The sequence below is a fragment of the Stenella coeruleoalba genome, assembly GCF_951394435.1.
Source record: "Stenella coeruleoalba genome assembly, chromosome: 21".
Lineage (NCBI taxonomy): Eukaryota > Metazoa > Chordata > Mammalia > Artiodactyla > Delphinidae > Stenella > Stenella coeruleoalba.
The window spans coordinates 526231-541979 of NC_137167.1; positions in this window are offsets into that span (position 1 = coordinate 526231).

Below are 15749 nucleotides of genomic sequence, written 5' to 3' on the forward strand. Positions count from 1 at the left end.
ACACTGCCAGGGGGGTGGACGCCCCTGTTCCATGGCAGAGCTCTCTCCAACATCTTCTTGCTCTCCTCAACACTTACATATTGTTTTCTCTTCCTTAACCACCCTCGCATCATCCCCAGCTGTTAACCCTATTTCTATTTGTACATACATGTGTCTGCATGGAGATGCGGAGAGAGTAATGGCCCAAACTGAGCCGAGTTGGCAGGAATTCACCAGGATCTTAAGGGCTCTTATTTCAAAACCAAACATGATGGGAGGGACTGAGTACTGGCTTAGGGAGCTGGATTCCTCACTTTTATTCCGGCCTCTGCTCACATATGGTGTCCTAGACAAGTCCCTGCCTCTTTCTGGGCTTCAGTTTTCAAATTATATAAAGAGGGTTTCGATGCAGAGTTACATAGGCACGTGCACAGCCAGAAAGTTTCTCAGGCTCCAGCAACAGTAGATGGGTGGTTGACGTGAGTGAGCTCAGGCAGGCACAGGTACACAGGCCTCCTAACACGGGCAGATGTAGGCGGACATGTAGCAGGAGTGACCAAGATACATGTCGATGTCCTAGCACAAGCAAGAGACAGGGCGCCTGTACCCCACCTCCCTGCACCAGCATGAACACTGGAAGAAGGGCTCTCCTCAAAGGTGAGCTCTGTTTGATGCCCCCACCTGCTGTGTCTAAAAGGTCCACATTCTCTGGAGCCCTAAGCACGAAGATCATTCACAGTGGAGTGGTTCCCAGCAAGTAAATTGGGGATGGAAGTGATATTTTCTTTGTAGAGGCTCAGGCCCTGGAGACACGCTCCCTGATTTGCCATACATTTTCCCTTTACAACTGAGTGGAATAAACCCAAGGAACATACCCGTAGTTGAAAGCACATGTTGTTGTTGGACAATCCACAAATCGAAGGTTGCTGGGTCCCTGAATCTCTTATTGGAAGAAAATCAACAAGCAGAATCATTTGCTATTTCAAAGCCTTTGTTGAGCTGTTATATGATGTGAGTGTAAGTTTATGAAAGGTTCAAACAACTGATATTTTCATGTATATCTGTTAAGCAGCTAATTTTAAAGTCTGTAACAAAAGTATGTTCTGAAGAAATTTTTTCAAGAAAAATTACTTTCCAAAGTCTGAAAACAGAAAATCCCACATGAAGTTCTGAAAGGATAAGTTTTAAAATGTAATTCATGAGTTTGTTTATTTAAGAAACTGATTATGAATTTTGTAAATAATTTTGGATATTAGAAATGTGTATCTTAAATACATTATCATTTTGTTTTCTGATATTTTATATTTAACGTATTTTACATTACTTTCTTGTGCATAAAATATAATTGAATAAAGGTGGTCATAAGCAGAATGTTTTTTTCTTGTTTCCTTAATTTTTGAGAGGATTTGCTAAATGAGGGAAAACACAGTTTGATTCCCTCCCTGACAAGCTCCAAGGTATGCCAGCTGTATTCCACTGCCTCAGATAGCTAACGGTTTCTTGGAATTAACTGTGGACTCCTATTCTCAAATGAGGAAAAGTCCATAGATTTTCTACTCCCATCTTCTGTTTCAGTTATTTGTGTTTGTGATCAACTCTGTATATTACTATAGAGAATTTTATTCCAAGCAGAGGAGCTGTCCTCTGTGTCTAACAGGTTGAAGATCCAGTGGAGAATCTGATGATGGAAATTGGTTGCTCTTTTCTAGGGACCTGAAATTGATGCTGTCATTGTAGCATAGAATAGAGGTTATTATCATTTTTGGGGGGATGACCTAAAACCCAGATAACATGGCTCCAAAGAGTGGGGCACATCCCAGGCAAAAGAGCTGGCATGGCTTGAACAGAGCATCACCAGTGCCATCAGCAGAGAGTCTGAGGCACTGAGATTTTGAGTAATTTAGCATCCTGGCTGGGAGGGGGCACATGTTCTCCAGTGAGTTCGAGCATCCTACACTTCCCCCAAGGGCCTGCAGGGGGGGCACGAAGCCACTATGTCACAGGCGATGGGGCGCATGCGCAACTGCACCCGGACTTGATGGGCGGTCTTCCCTGAGGACGGAGTGGAGATGCCATGGCGGTTGCGGGCCCGCGTGTGGGGCTGGCTGGTCTGCGGGAGGACGATGTTCCCCACCCGCGCCCCGGCCGGTGCAAAGGGGCTGTGCCCGTTCCTCGAGGTTCCGCGTCTTCCTTTCCGGCCGCCCCGCGCGGTGTATCCCCACCTTCTCAGGTAACGTTCGATGTCGCTTGTTGTCCCTCGGATCCGGTCTCCGAGGGGCCGGCGGCGTGGAGGCTGTTCCCGGCGGGGCGTCTGTTCCGGACGCGGGGCGGTTGGCGGGAGGAGCTCCGCCCAAGGCGGAGCGCGGGAAGCGCGTGCCCTCGTGGGCGGCGCGGCTGGGCCCCGGACCCTCGGGCCGCGGGGAAGGAGCTGGGGCGCGGGCGACCGGGAGAGTTCACCGTCGCGGACTGACTCTGCTGCGTTTCCTCAGACGCCCCCGGAAGGTTGTAAAAGTGTCCCCTTTTTTTAGCGGCCAAGAGAAATGTTTCCGCCCCTTGTCCTCAACCGCACGGAATTATCCACTTATTCCTTTGTTCAAAGACCTTAACTAACAGACTATACACGCATGATGTGCAGGTAACGTGGATCTAGTTTAAAACGTATTGAAAGAGTAAAAAAACAGGGCTTCCCTGGTGGCGCGGTGGTTGAGAGTCCGCCTGCCGACGCAGGGGACACGGGTTCGTGCCCCGGTCCGGGAAGATCCCACATGCCGCCGAGCGGCTGGGCCCGTGAGCCATGGGCCTGAGCCTGCGCGTCCGGAACCTGTGCTCCGCAACGGGAGAGGCCACAACAGTGAGAGGCCCGCGTACCGCAAAATAAAAATTAAAAAAAGAGTAAAAAAAACAGTGTAGTAAAACACACTATGTTAAGTTTTATACTTTAAACATGTCAGAATCAGAATTTATTGTATTTTACTTTTCCATCTTAAAAGAATAAAATTATTTGGAGCGTATTGTCAGCTATGGATCGGCACTTGCCTTCTACCTCGACAAGGATTAAATCAGGTGCTGGTGCAGCTGTTGCAGCCGCTGACCTTCAACACCCCCTGAAAGGAGTTCAGGGTGGAGAGCGGAAATAACGTGCTCTGTGCTCGGGGAAAGCTGGCAGGACAGCTCTTCAGAGAGTTAGATACTTTCAGGAGCTGATTTTATGAGCCCAGTTCTTGTATCTCCTCGTGTCTAGAGAAGCACTGAAATCCTTCATGGTGACGTCACTAGCCGGAGCCTGCATGGGACGAGCAGAAACCTTCTGCAAAAATTATATGTGCTCGATTGCGTGTACTCCCCCTTCACCAAAATTACATATATACTGGCCTTCCCCCTGCCTCTTTGGAACAGTTTCTTGGAGCCATCTGAGATTCTGTCTCCCAGGATATAGTCTTTATTTTGCCCCCAATAAAACTTAACTCACAAGTTTCATGTTGTGCTATTTTCTTTACGTCACCAATATTTATTATTTATTTATTTTTACAAATAATTCTTTTTTAAATTTATTTAACTTATTATATTTTTGAGTGCATTGGGTCTTCGTTGTTGCATGGGCTTTCTCTAGTTGTGGCGAGCGGGGGCCACTCTTTGTTGTGGCGCGTGGCTTCTCATTGCGGTGGCTTCTCTTGTTGCAGAGCACGGACTCTAGGTGCGTGGGCTTCAATAGTTGTGGCTCGCAGGCTTAGAGTGCAGGTTCAGTAGTTGTGGCTCACGGACATAGTTGTTCCGCTGTATGTAGGATCTACCCTGACCCGGGCTCAAACCCGTGTCCTCTGCATTGGGGGGTGGATTCTTAACCACTGCACCACCAGGGAAGCCCCACAATGAGCAATATTTAAGATGTAGTTTTTAAGTAGTTTTCAAGTCAAAATATTGTTGTGTTTGTAATTTTCTCATAATACAGTGACAGTCTTAAATATTTATACACATAAGCTCATTGAAAAATCTTCTGCAATATTCCAATGTGACTAGTATTATTAAAAGTCATAATATTCATGTCAATACCAAATTTTTATAAGAATGTAATTTAAAAAATCGTGAATCACTTTTAGAATTTCCAGGCACAGTGACGATTTTTAAAATACCAACCATTGCATACTTCATAAGACCATTTAAGATGAAATATATTAAAACTTAAAACTTCAACAGAATACTTAAAAGCTAAGACAGGGGCTGCTTTTTGGAAATTAAATACATTCATAGCAAATAAATTTTCTGCTAATAGAGAATATGAAGGTTTTTAGCTTAATGTTGTATAGCTCCATTCAAAAGGTGAAATTAGGATATCTATAATCTTATTTATTTTCAGCCTCTTTCCCATAAGAATTGATATTTCTATCTGTAGAATCTTCGTAGCTTATTCATTTACTTTTTATTTTGGTTTATTTTCTACAACAGAAAGAGTATTCCTATGTCTTGTTAAAGTTTTTATTCTCCTAACCTAGTTCAAGGTTACTTTCTGACATTGGTTGTAAACAAGGGGAGAGGCCTTATAATAAGCATGCGATTTTTCCTATAGTCAAGATGTTTTTCTTGGACGACTTTCTTTACAATTTCCACTTTGCTCACAATATTATCCCATTGTGAAAACTGCATAAAAATTTGTAATCTATTTATACCTAGATGCTTCTTATTTCACCACAGTGCATTTGTTAATATGATTTTACATTCAATATTAATATAACATAGTTGATTTTATTCATATATGCTAACATGGTTTATATAGCTGCACACATATATGAATATTTGCTACATGCCATTCATTTGCATAGAATGATAGCTGATTGTATCTGATCTTTCTGACTGACAGTTGGATAGACTTATGTGTGTTTAAAATACTACTTAGAACAGACATTAAAATATCACATCGTCTCGTTATACAGCATTCTAAAGGTCATATGTTAAATTGTGGGAGCAGAAATTTTGTCCATTAAGGTTAAGAAATGAGCAGGTCACAATTTTGGCATCGTCACGCTCAGTGGAGGAACATGGCTTCTACGTCTTCGTACATGTGCCACAGTTACACCTGTATAATATCTGTGAGCATGAGCATTTTTATGTCAACATTATCTTTTCCCAATATACTCGTAATTAGCTGAGGTATATCATATCTAGTTTTTCCTTTTACTTCAGTACAATCAATAAAGCTTTCTTTTGCAGTGATGGCATTTTTTCTTTTTTAACATGAAGGTACATTGTCATCTGACATATTTGTACATGGTGGGCTACTGCTCTTGTACAAAGCAAAGTACTTTCATTTCATATTTTCATCTGTATTCCAGATCTAATCTGATTTCTTAGGAGCATTAGGTACTTTTTTAAACTGTATTAAACACATAAGAACAGATCACTTTTTATCTTTACCTACCTCATGAGCTAAATGGATATAGACATTACAATAACATGTAAGTCTGACAAAATTGGGAAGCATTCCAGGGTTTGAGCTTCAAGTAATGTTATGTAATCTTCTAAGAGGCAATTTATTTCTGGCACATTATATGGCAACATCTACAATCACTTGCAAGTTTGTGTGCCATTTGGGCTTTCTGATATTGTCACTTTCAGCTATCCCCTAGGAACGGAGTTTGAATTTTTTTTTTTCTTTTTGCGGTACGCGGGCCTCCCACTGCTGTGGCCTCTCCCGTTGCGGAGCACAGCCTCCGGAAGAGCATGCTCAGCGGCCATGGCTCTCGGGTCCAGCCGCTCCGTGGCATGTAGGATCCTCGCGGACCGGGGCACGAACACGTGTCCCCTGCACCGGCAGGCAGACTCCCAATCACTGCGCCACAAGGGAAGCCCTGAATATTTTAAAAAACACTTCTGATTAGAAAATATCAGGATGAAACAGTGAATTTTTGTGGTCACAACTCAGTTCTCATTATTCTAATGTAATATTTGAGTTGGCACATAATTTGATTTTGTTCCATTAGTATGAAATGTAAGCATGGAAACAAAATTTTTTAAAAGCATTCTTGGAATAAATGAACCAGTCACAATGAATTATTAGTTATTTTATTTTTATTTTATAAATGGGCTGTTTGAATATGTTCAGCCATGAAATGACATGTAGACTCACTTCTGAGTCCTGACAGACATCTCTGGTGAGTGACTTCTTAGAAAGTGACTCAGGATACAGCCATACCAGTAAAATGACTGCAGCCAAAAGAAAAAAAACAAAAACTCCCAAATAACATAATATATAATAAATGATTATACACATGTGCATTCTTAATTTAACATAAAATATGTAAAATTGGTGTTATTGGAAATTTTCTACTATCCTGGGTAATTTACTTCTCTCTGTTATAAATTCTATTTAACAAGATGAAACAGTACAACTAGGTGACAGGGGAAATTAATAGTAATTACTGGTAGGACAGTTTAAAAATAATATGTGTTAGAAAAAAATAAAAATTTGTTTAATACATTTTCATTTTAAAATTGTTTCAGATTTATAGAAAATTTGCAAGAATAGTGCAGGATTTCACAACTAGCCCAGACTCAGTTTCCTCTCTTATTACAGTTTCATGTCATTAGGGTACATTTTTACAGTTAATGAACTAGTGTTGACACCTGATTATTAACTATAACCCACACTTTTTTCAAATTTTCGTAGACTTACCTTTTTCTCTTCTAGGATTGCATTCAGGATATCTCACCCTCATTCCATTTAGCTGCTATTTCTCTTTAGGACACTGTTAGTTGTTATAGTTTCTGAGACATTTCTTGTTTTTGATGACCTTGACAGTCTCGAATTGGGATTTACCTGTTGTTTCCCTCGTGATTAGCCTGGGGTTATGTGTTTCACTTCATATCAAGGGCACATGCTCTGCAGATGACTTACTACTGTTGATGTTGCCCTTGATCACCTGGCTGAGGTGGAGTTTGTCAAGTTCCTCACTGTAACATCAAACTTTTCTCCCTTCCATTCGGTGTGTACCGTTTGGAAGGATGTCACTGCGTGCAGGACACAATTAGGGAGTTGGGAAGTTATGCTCCACCTTTCTGATAGTTAAACATCTATCTCTATTATTTGGGATTTTGCCTGAGCGATTCCTACACTCCCATATTTATGTATCTGTTTTTTCCAGAAATAATAGCCAGTAAGTTTATGAAATGATGCTCCATCTCAGAAGGATCAGAGAGATGCTGGGTCCAAACACCTGTGCCTTGAATACTGTCCAGCACATAGTCTTGCTCAGTAAATACCTGTGAATAAGACTTAAAAGATATGAGGGAGGGCATACATAGTGTGCATAGGTGGCAAAAGCAGATTCCAGGCAGAGGGGAGAGCAAGGTAAAATGCTGTAAAGAAGGAACATGGCTGGCTTGTTTGAGGAAAGTTGGGAATGCTGGGTGGTTGAAGTTAAGTGAGCAAGGGATAGAGCCCTTGGTGTTGTCAACAGATTGTCGGCCATTTAAAGAGCATTGGCTTTTACTCTGTGTGAAATAAAGGACCAGTGAATGGTTGTAAGCAGAGGAGGGCTATCATCTGACTTCCTCTGGCTGCTGTCCTACCAACTGACTGAAGGGGCAAAAGCAGAATTGGGGCGCCAATTAGGAGACTGCTGTAGTAACCAAGGTGGGAGCTCAGGCACGTTGTTAGCCCTGGTGATGGAGACCAGTTGTCAGATATTCGTTGTGGTTTTGCAGGTACAACTGGGGCCAGCCACATGGATATGACGCAAGGTTCTTCACTCAGAAACGCCCGTGCTTTGTTTCATGCTCTTGTGTCCATCTTGAAATTCTTATTTTTTTTTCTCCTCTAGACTTATTGAGACATAATTGATATACAGCACTGTGTAAGTTTAAGATGTACATTGTGGTGATTTGATACATATATATAATGTGAAATGATTACCGCAATAAGGATTCTTCCATAAACTCACATCATTAACTTTTTTGTGTGGTAAAATTTTTGAGATCTACTCCCTTAGCAACTTTCAAATATATAATACAGCGTTGTTAGCTATGGCCACCATAATGTATGTTAAAGTTCCCAGAACTTACTCACCTTAAAAGTGGAAGTTTATACTCTTTGATGCAACGTATGATTTGCAGATATTCTCTCCTAATCTGTATGTAGACTTATATATATATATATATATATATATATATATATATATATATATATATATATATATAAAGCTTTTTAGTTTGATATAATCCCATCTGTTGGTTTTTACTTTTCTGGCTTATGCTTTTGGGATCATATGCCCAAACCAGTGTTAAGTAGATTCTTCTTTATGTTTTCTTTTGGAGTTTTATAGTATCTGGTCTTATGTTTCAGTCTTCAAATTAATATTTGTGAGTGGTATAAGATAGGTGTCCAGTTTCATTTTTCTGTATGTGGTTTTCCAGTTTTCCCAACAGAATTTGGTGAAGACACTATCCTTTCCCCATTCAAAATTGCATTAAAACGAATAAATGTTTAGAAATAAACTTAACAAAGGAAATGAAAAATTTGTCCTTTGAAAACTACAAGACTTTGATCAAAAAAAATTGAAGAAGACAAAACAAGTGGGAAGATATACAGTACTGTGTTCTGTGATCAGAAGAATTATTGTTGTTAAAATGTCCATACTACCCAAAGACATCTATAGGTTCAATGCAATCTCTATCAGAATTCCAACAGCATCGTTTACAGATATAGAGAAATCAATTTTAAAATTTTGTACGTGACCACAGGAGACCGCAAATAACCAGAGCAATCCTGAGAAAGAACAAATTGGGAGTCATCACACTTCCTGATTTAAAATTATATTACAGGGGCTTCCCTGGTGCTGCAGTGGTTAGGAATCCGCCTGCCAATACAGGGGACACAATTTCAAGCCCTGGTCTGGGAGGATCCCACATACCACGGAGCAACTAAGCCAGTGCACCACAATTACTGAGACTGTGCTCTAGACACCATGAACCACAACTACTTAACCCATGTGCCACAACTACTGAAGCCCGCGTGCCTAGACCCCATGCTCTGCAACAAGAGAAGTCACCACAATGAGAAGCCCATACACCACACTGAAGAGTAGTCCCCACTCGCTGAAACTAGAGAAAGCCCGCGCGCAACAGCAAAGACCCAGCACAACCAAAAATAAGTGAATAAATAAGTAAATTTATTTTAAACAAAAAGAAACAATATTAAAATCCTGTAGTTACACGACACTATGATATTGGCACTAAAATACACACATAGACTAAAGGAACAGATTAGAGAGCCCAGAAGTAAACCCCAGTGTATAAGTTACTAATATTTGAGATGGGAATAAAGCACACCCACTGGGCAGGATAGTCTCTTCAACAAATGGTACTGGAACAACTGGATACTACTTATAATTTTGGGGGGAACCTCCATACTGTTTTTCATAGTGGCTGTATTAATTTACATCTCTACCAACAATGCACAAGGATTTTCTTTTCTCCATGTTCTTTCAAACACTTGTAATCTCTTGTGTTTTGACTGTAGCCATTCTAAAAGGAGTGAGATGATCTCGTGATTTTGATTTTCATTTCCCTGATGATTAAAGACATTGAACACTTTTTCATATATCTGTTGGACATTTGTATGTCTTCTTTGGAAAATATATCTATTCAGATCCTTTCTCCATTTTTAACCAGTTGTTTTTTGTTTTGTTTTGCTTTTGTGTGTGGTTTTATTTTTTTCTGAACAGAAGGTTTTTTAGGTTTTCTTAGTCCCATTTTATTTTTGCTTTTGCTTTGTTGCCTGTCCTTTGGGGTCATAACCAGAAAATCACTATTCCCAAGACCAAGGTCAAGGAGATTTTCCCCCAGGAATTTTTTAGGTGTTTCATGGTTTCAAGTCATACATGTTTGTCTTTAATCTCTTTTGAGTTAATTTTTGTGAGTAGTGTGAGATAGGGGTCCAATGGAATTCTTTTACATTCATTAGACTGTACCAGTTTACATTTCCACCAAATATACACACAAGTTGCCTTTTCTTCACATTCTCACAAACATTTGTTTTTTCTTCTCATTTTTATAATAGCCATTCTAACAGGTGTGAGCTGATGTATCATTGTGGTTTTGATGATTATTGATGTTGAGCATATGTTCATGTACCTGTTGGCCATCTGTATGTCTTTTTTGGGGAAAAATGTCTTTTCAAGTCCTTTAGCCCATTTTTTATTTAATTTTTGACTGCTATTATTTTATGTTACTTCTTATATATTTTGAATATTAGCACCTTATCAAAAAAATGTTTGCACATATGTTCTCCAGTTCTGTAGATGCTTTTTAGTTTGCTGATTGTTCATTTTGCTATGCAAAGTTTTTCGTTTGTTTGTTTGCTGTTCCACTTTTTTTTTTTTTTTTTTTTGCTTTTGTGGCTCCCATATTTGGTATTATATCCGAAAAATATTTGCCAAAACTATATTGAGGAACTTGTTCTTTATGCTTTCTTCAAGTAGTTTTACAGCTTTAGGTCTTATATTTAAGCCTTCAGTCCACTTTGAGTTAATTTTTGTGAGTGGCACAGGAAAGGGGTCCAATTGTATTCTTCTGTAGGTTGTTATCCAGTTTTTTTTCAGCACCATTTATCGAAGAGACTGTATTTCCCCTACTGCAGCTCCTTGGCTCCCTTGTCAAATATTTGTTAACAGTAAATGACTGGTTTTATTTCAGTGCTCTTGATTCTGTTTCATTGGATTAAGTCTCTATTTTTTGCCAGAATCTATTGTTTTGATTACTATAGCTTTGTAATAAAGTTTGAAGTTAGGAATTGTGATGCCATTAGATTTGTGCTTCTTTGACCATGTTGATTTGGCTATTAGTGGTGTTTTGTGGTTCCATACAAATTTTAGGGTTGTTTTCTCTTTCTGTGAAAAAATCATTGGAATATTGATAGAGATTGCACTGAATGTATAGACAGCTTTGGGTAGTATAGATATTTTTACAATATTCTTCTGTTTCATAACCATGGAAGTGTTCTTCATTTATTTGTATCTTCAGTTTTTTCACCAGTGTTTTGTCATTTTCAGTGTATGGATATTTTACCTACTTGGTTTAATTTATTCCTAAATGTTTTATTTATTTCTGATGCCATTTTAAATACGATTGCTTTTTACATTTCTTTTTCAAATTGTTGTTAGTATATAGAAGTACAATTGCTCTTCACATGTTGATTTTGTATCTTGCAACTTGACTGAATTTGTCTATAATTAGTAATACATTTTTTTGGAATCTTTGGGATTTTCTCCATATAAGATTATATTAAATGCAAACAGAAATAGCTTTACTTCATCCTTTTCAATTTGTAATTCTTTTATTTAGTTTTCTTGCCTAACCGCTCTGGCTATGACTTCCAGTATTATGCTGAAAAGGAGTGGTGAGAGTGCACAAAACTTATTTTGTTTATATTTTTAGCAGAAAAGCTTTCACCATTGATTTTAATGTCTGCTGTGAATTTGTTCAATATGACTTTTATTGTGTTGAGGTACATTCTACGTATAGCAATTTGTTAAGTATTTTTTATCATGGAAAGTTCTTTAATTATTTCACATTCTCTTTCTGTATCTATTGAGATAACCATATGATTTTCATATTTCATTCTCTTAATGTGGTGCATCACATGTTTGAATTACATAGGTTGAATTACCCTTGCATTCTAGGGATAAATTCCACTTGATCATGGTGTATGATCCTTTCAATATACTGTTGAATTTTGTTTGCTAGTATTTCACTGAGAATTTTTGCATCTATATTAGTAATACTTGACAGTTGTTTGTTTTTTTCTTGTAATGTTCTTATCTAGCTTTGGTATCAGGATAATGCTGGACTCATCAAATGAGTTTGGGAATGTACCTCAAAGTTTTTTTAGAAAACTTTGACATGGAGTTGTTTTAATTCTATTTAAATATTTGGTTGAATTTCCCAATGGAAATTGGAAAATTTCCATCTGGTCCTAGTCTGTTGTTTTTTGTTTGTTTGTTTGTTTTTTGTAAATCTTTTATTACTGATACAATCTTTTCACTCATCATTGGTCTGTTTGGTTTGTCTATTTCCTCATGATTCAGTTTTGGTATTTTTTATGTTGCTAGGAATTCATTTCTTCTAAGGTATCAAACTTGATGGTATATATGTGTTGATGGTCACCTCTCATGAGCTGTTGTATTTTTGTTGCATCAGTTGTAATGTCTCCTTTTTCATTTCTGATTTTATTTGAGTATTCTCTTTTATTCTTCATTAGTATAGCTGAAAGGTTAATTTTGTTTTCATTTCAAAAACCACCTCTTGCATTGATGTTTTCTATTGTTTGCATGGTCTCTGTTTTATTTCTGTTCTCTTATCTCTTATTTCATTGCTCTGCTACTTGTGAGCTTAGTGGTTTTTCCTTTGTTTGTTAGTCCCGTGAGAAGTAAGATTGTTTACTTGTGATCTTTCTTTTTTCTTATTGTAGGCATTTGTTTCAATAAACTCTCTTATTACTGTTTTTCTTGCAGCCCATAAGTTTTAGCAAGTTGTGTTTCAATTTCCTTTTAAGATTGTTTTTAAATTTCAAAGACATTATTGTAAAGGTGTTGTAATTTTCCCCCCAGTTTTATTGAGATATAATTGAACACAGTACTATTTAAGTTGAAAATGCACATTATAATGATTTCACTTCCATATATTGTGAAATTGTTATTGCAGTAAGATTAGTTAACATACATCGTCTTATATAGATGCAAGAAAAGAAAAATAAGGAAAATATATTTTCCTGTGATGAGAACTCTTAAGATCTACTTGCTTAACAGCTTTCAAATATACCATATCGCAGTGTTAACTCTATTCATCATGTTGTATATAATATTCTCAATACTTATTTATCCTATAGCTGCAAGTTGGTACTTTTGGACTTCATCAAATTCTGCCTCTTCTCACCTCCCTCCTCTGGTAACCAAAAATCTGACCTTTTTCTATGAGTTGTGTTTGTGTGTGTGTGTGTGTGTTTTTCACATATAAGCTTGGTCTGACTTCTCTCACTTAGTGTAACGCCCTCAAGGTCCATCCATATTGTCACCAATGGCAAGATTTCCTTCTTTCTTATGGCTGAATGTTACTCCATTTTCTAAATATATCACAAGGTTTATATCCACTCATCTGTTGATAGACACACGTTTGTTTCCATGTCTTGGCTATTGTAAACACTTTTGCTATGAACATGGAAGTGCAGATATCTCTTCAACATAGTGTTTTTAATTCTTTCAATATATTTCTATAGATGAAAATGCTGGACCATATGGTAGTCGTATTAAATTTTGAGGGCCTTCTCTAGTGTTTTCCATAGAGGCTGAACCAATTCATAAGACAAGCAAAAGCACAAAAATCATCCCTTTTCTCCACATCTTTGCTAGCATTTGCTAGCAGATATCTTGTCTCTTTGATGAATTCCATTCTAACAATCCTGAGGTGATATCTCATTGTGGTTTAGATTTAATTTCCCTGATGTGTAATGACGTTGAACACATTTTCATGTATTTGTTGTACATTCACATATCTTCTTTGAAAAAATGTCCGTTGGAGTCTTTGCAACAGGTTTTAATTGGCTTAATTTATTTTGTGTTACTGAGTTCTATGATGTATTTTGGATATCAACCCCTTATTTGGTGTAAGGTTTGCAAATATTATTTTTGATTACATAGGCTCTTTTCGTTATTTATTTATTTTATCTTGTTGTGTAGCAGATTTTTAGTTTGATATTGTTCCACGTGTTAGTTTTTTTAATTGTTGCTTGTGCTTAAGGTATCATCAAAAATAATATTAAAGACCTGTGTTAAAAAGATTTTTACTGTTTTCCTCCAGGAAGAAAAGCCTCCCGTCTTACAGTTGTCTTTACCTTATCTTATTTCTATTTAATTGTCATGAGTGGTGTTAGACAGGAGTCTAGTTTTATTCTTTTGCATATAACTATGCAGTTTTCCAAGCACTGTTTAATGAAGAGATTATCTCTGCACCGAATGTTCCTGACTGTCTTATCAAATATTAGTTGACCTTATATGCATGGGTTTATATCTGGATTCTCAGTTCTATTCCATTGTTGTGTATGCCTTTCTACATGACAGTACCATACTACTTACATTACTATAGCTTTATAATACAGTTTGATATCATGGAATGTGATACCTCCAGGTTTGCTGTTCTTTCTCATAGTCACATTGCATATACAAGTTCTTTTGTGATTCCTCATACATTTCTCTGTTGTTTTATTCTACTTTAAAAAATGCCATTGGATTTTGATAGGAATTGCATTATATCCATAGATGGCTTTGGGTGGTGTGGACATTTTAAAAATATTAATTCTTCCAATCCTGAACAAGGGATAACTTTACGTTTATTTCTGTCTTTTCCAAATTTTTTCATCAGTGTATTGTAGCTTGTATTGTAGATATCTTTCATCTCCTTAGATAAATTTATTCCTTATTATTTTATTAGTTTGGATGCTCTTATAAATAGAATGGTTTTCTTTTTTCAGATCATTGTTAGTATATAGAAATATGACTGATTTTTGCATTTTAAGTTTTTATTCTGCAACTTTACTCATTATGTTGATTAGTTTTAACAGGTTTTTGGTGAAGTTTTTCAGAGTTTCTATATATAAAATCATGTTATCTTAAAATAGACACATTTTTACCCCTTAATTTCCAGTTCTGATGCCTTTTATTTCTCTTCTTTGACTGATTGCCCTGGCTAGGACTTCCATTTCTATGCTGAATGAGTGGTGACAGTGGACTCCCTTGTCTCGTTTCTGATATTAGAGAAAAAGTTTCACATTTTCACTCTTGAGTGTGCTTTGAACTGTGACCTTGTCATATTTGGCCTTTTAAAAAAATTATTTACTTTTGGCTGCATTGGGTCTTTGTTGCTGCATGCGGGCTTTCTCTAGTTGCAGTAGGTGGTGGCTACTCTTCGTTGTGCTGCGTGGGCTTCTCATTGCAGTGGCTTCTCTTGTTGCAGAGCATGCACTCTAGGCATGTGGGCTTCAGTAGTTGTGGCACACAGGCTCAGTAGTTGTGGCTCACGGGCTCTAGAGCGCAGGCTTAGTAGTTGTGGTGCACGGGCTTAGTTGCTCCTTAGCATGTGGAATCTCCCCGGACCAGGGCTTGAACCCATGTCCCCTGTATTGGCTGGCAGATTCCTAACCACTGCGCCACCAGGGAAGTCCCGATATTTAGCCTTTATTATGTTGAGTTACATTCATTTTATACCTAACTTATTAAATGCTTTTTCTGTGCCTATTGATATTATATTTTCCTTTTGTTCTATTAATATGATGCATCCCATTTATTTGATATGCTAGTATTTATTCAGAATTTTTAAACCTATATTCATCAGTGTTATTGGCCTGTAATTGGCAGTGTCCATTTCAGATTATTATATCAAAGTAATGCTGGCCTTGTAAAATGAGTTTGGGAGCTATTCCTCCTCATTCATTTTTTTCTCTTTCTCTTTTGAAGACTTTTAGGATTGGCATTAATGCATTAAATATTTGGTAAAATTTACCAATGAAGCCATTTGATCTTGAGTTTTTCTTCATTTGAAGAGTTTTGATTACTGATTTAGTTTCCATACTACTAATTGCTTCATTTAGATTTTCTCTTTCTTCCTAATTCACTTTTGGTAGGTTGTATGTTTCTAAGAATTTTTTCCATTTATCTAGGTTGCCCAGCTTTTTAGCATGTAGTTGTTCAAAGTAACATGTTATCCTTCTTATCGCTGCAGTAGAGTTG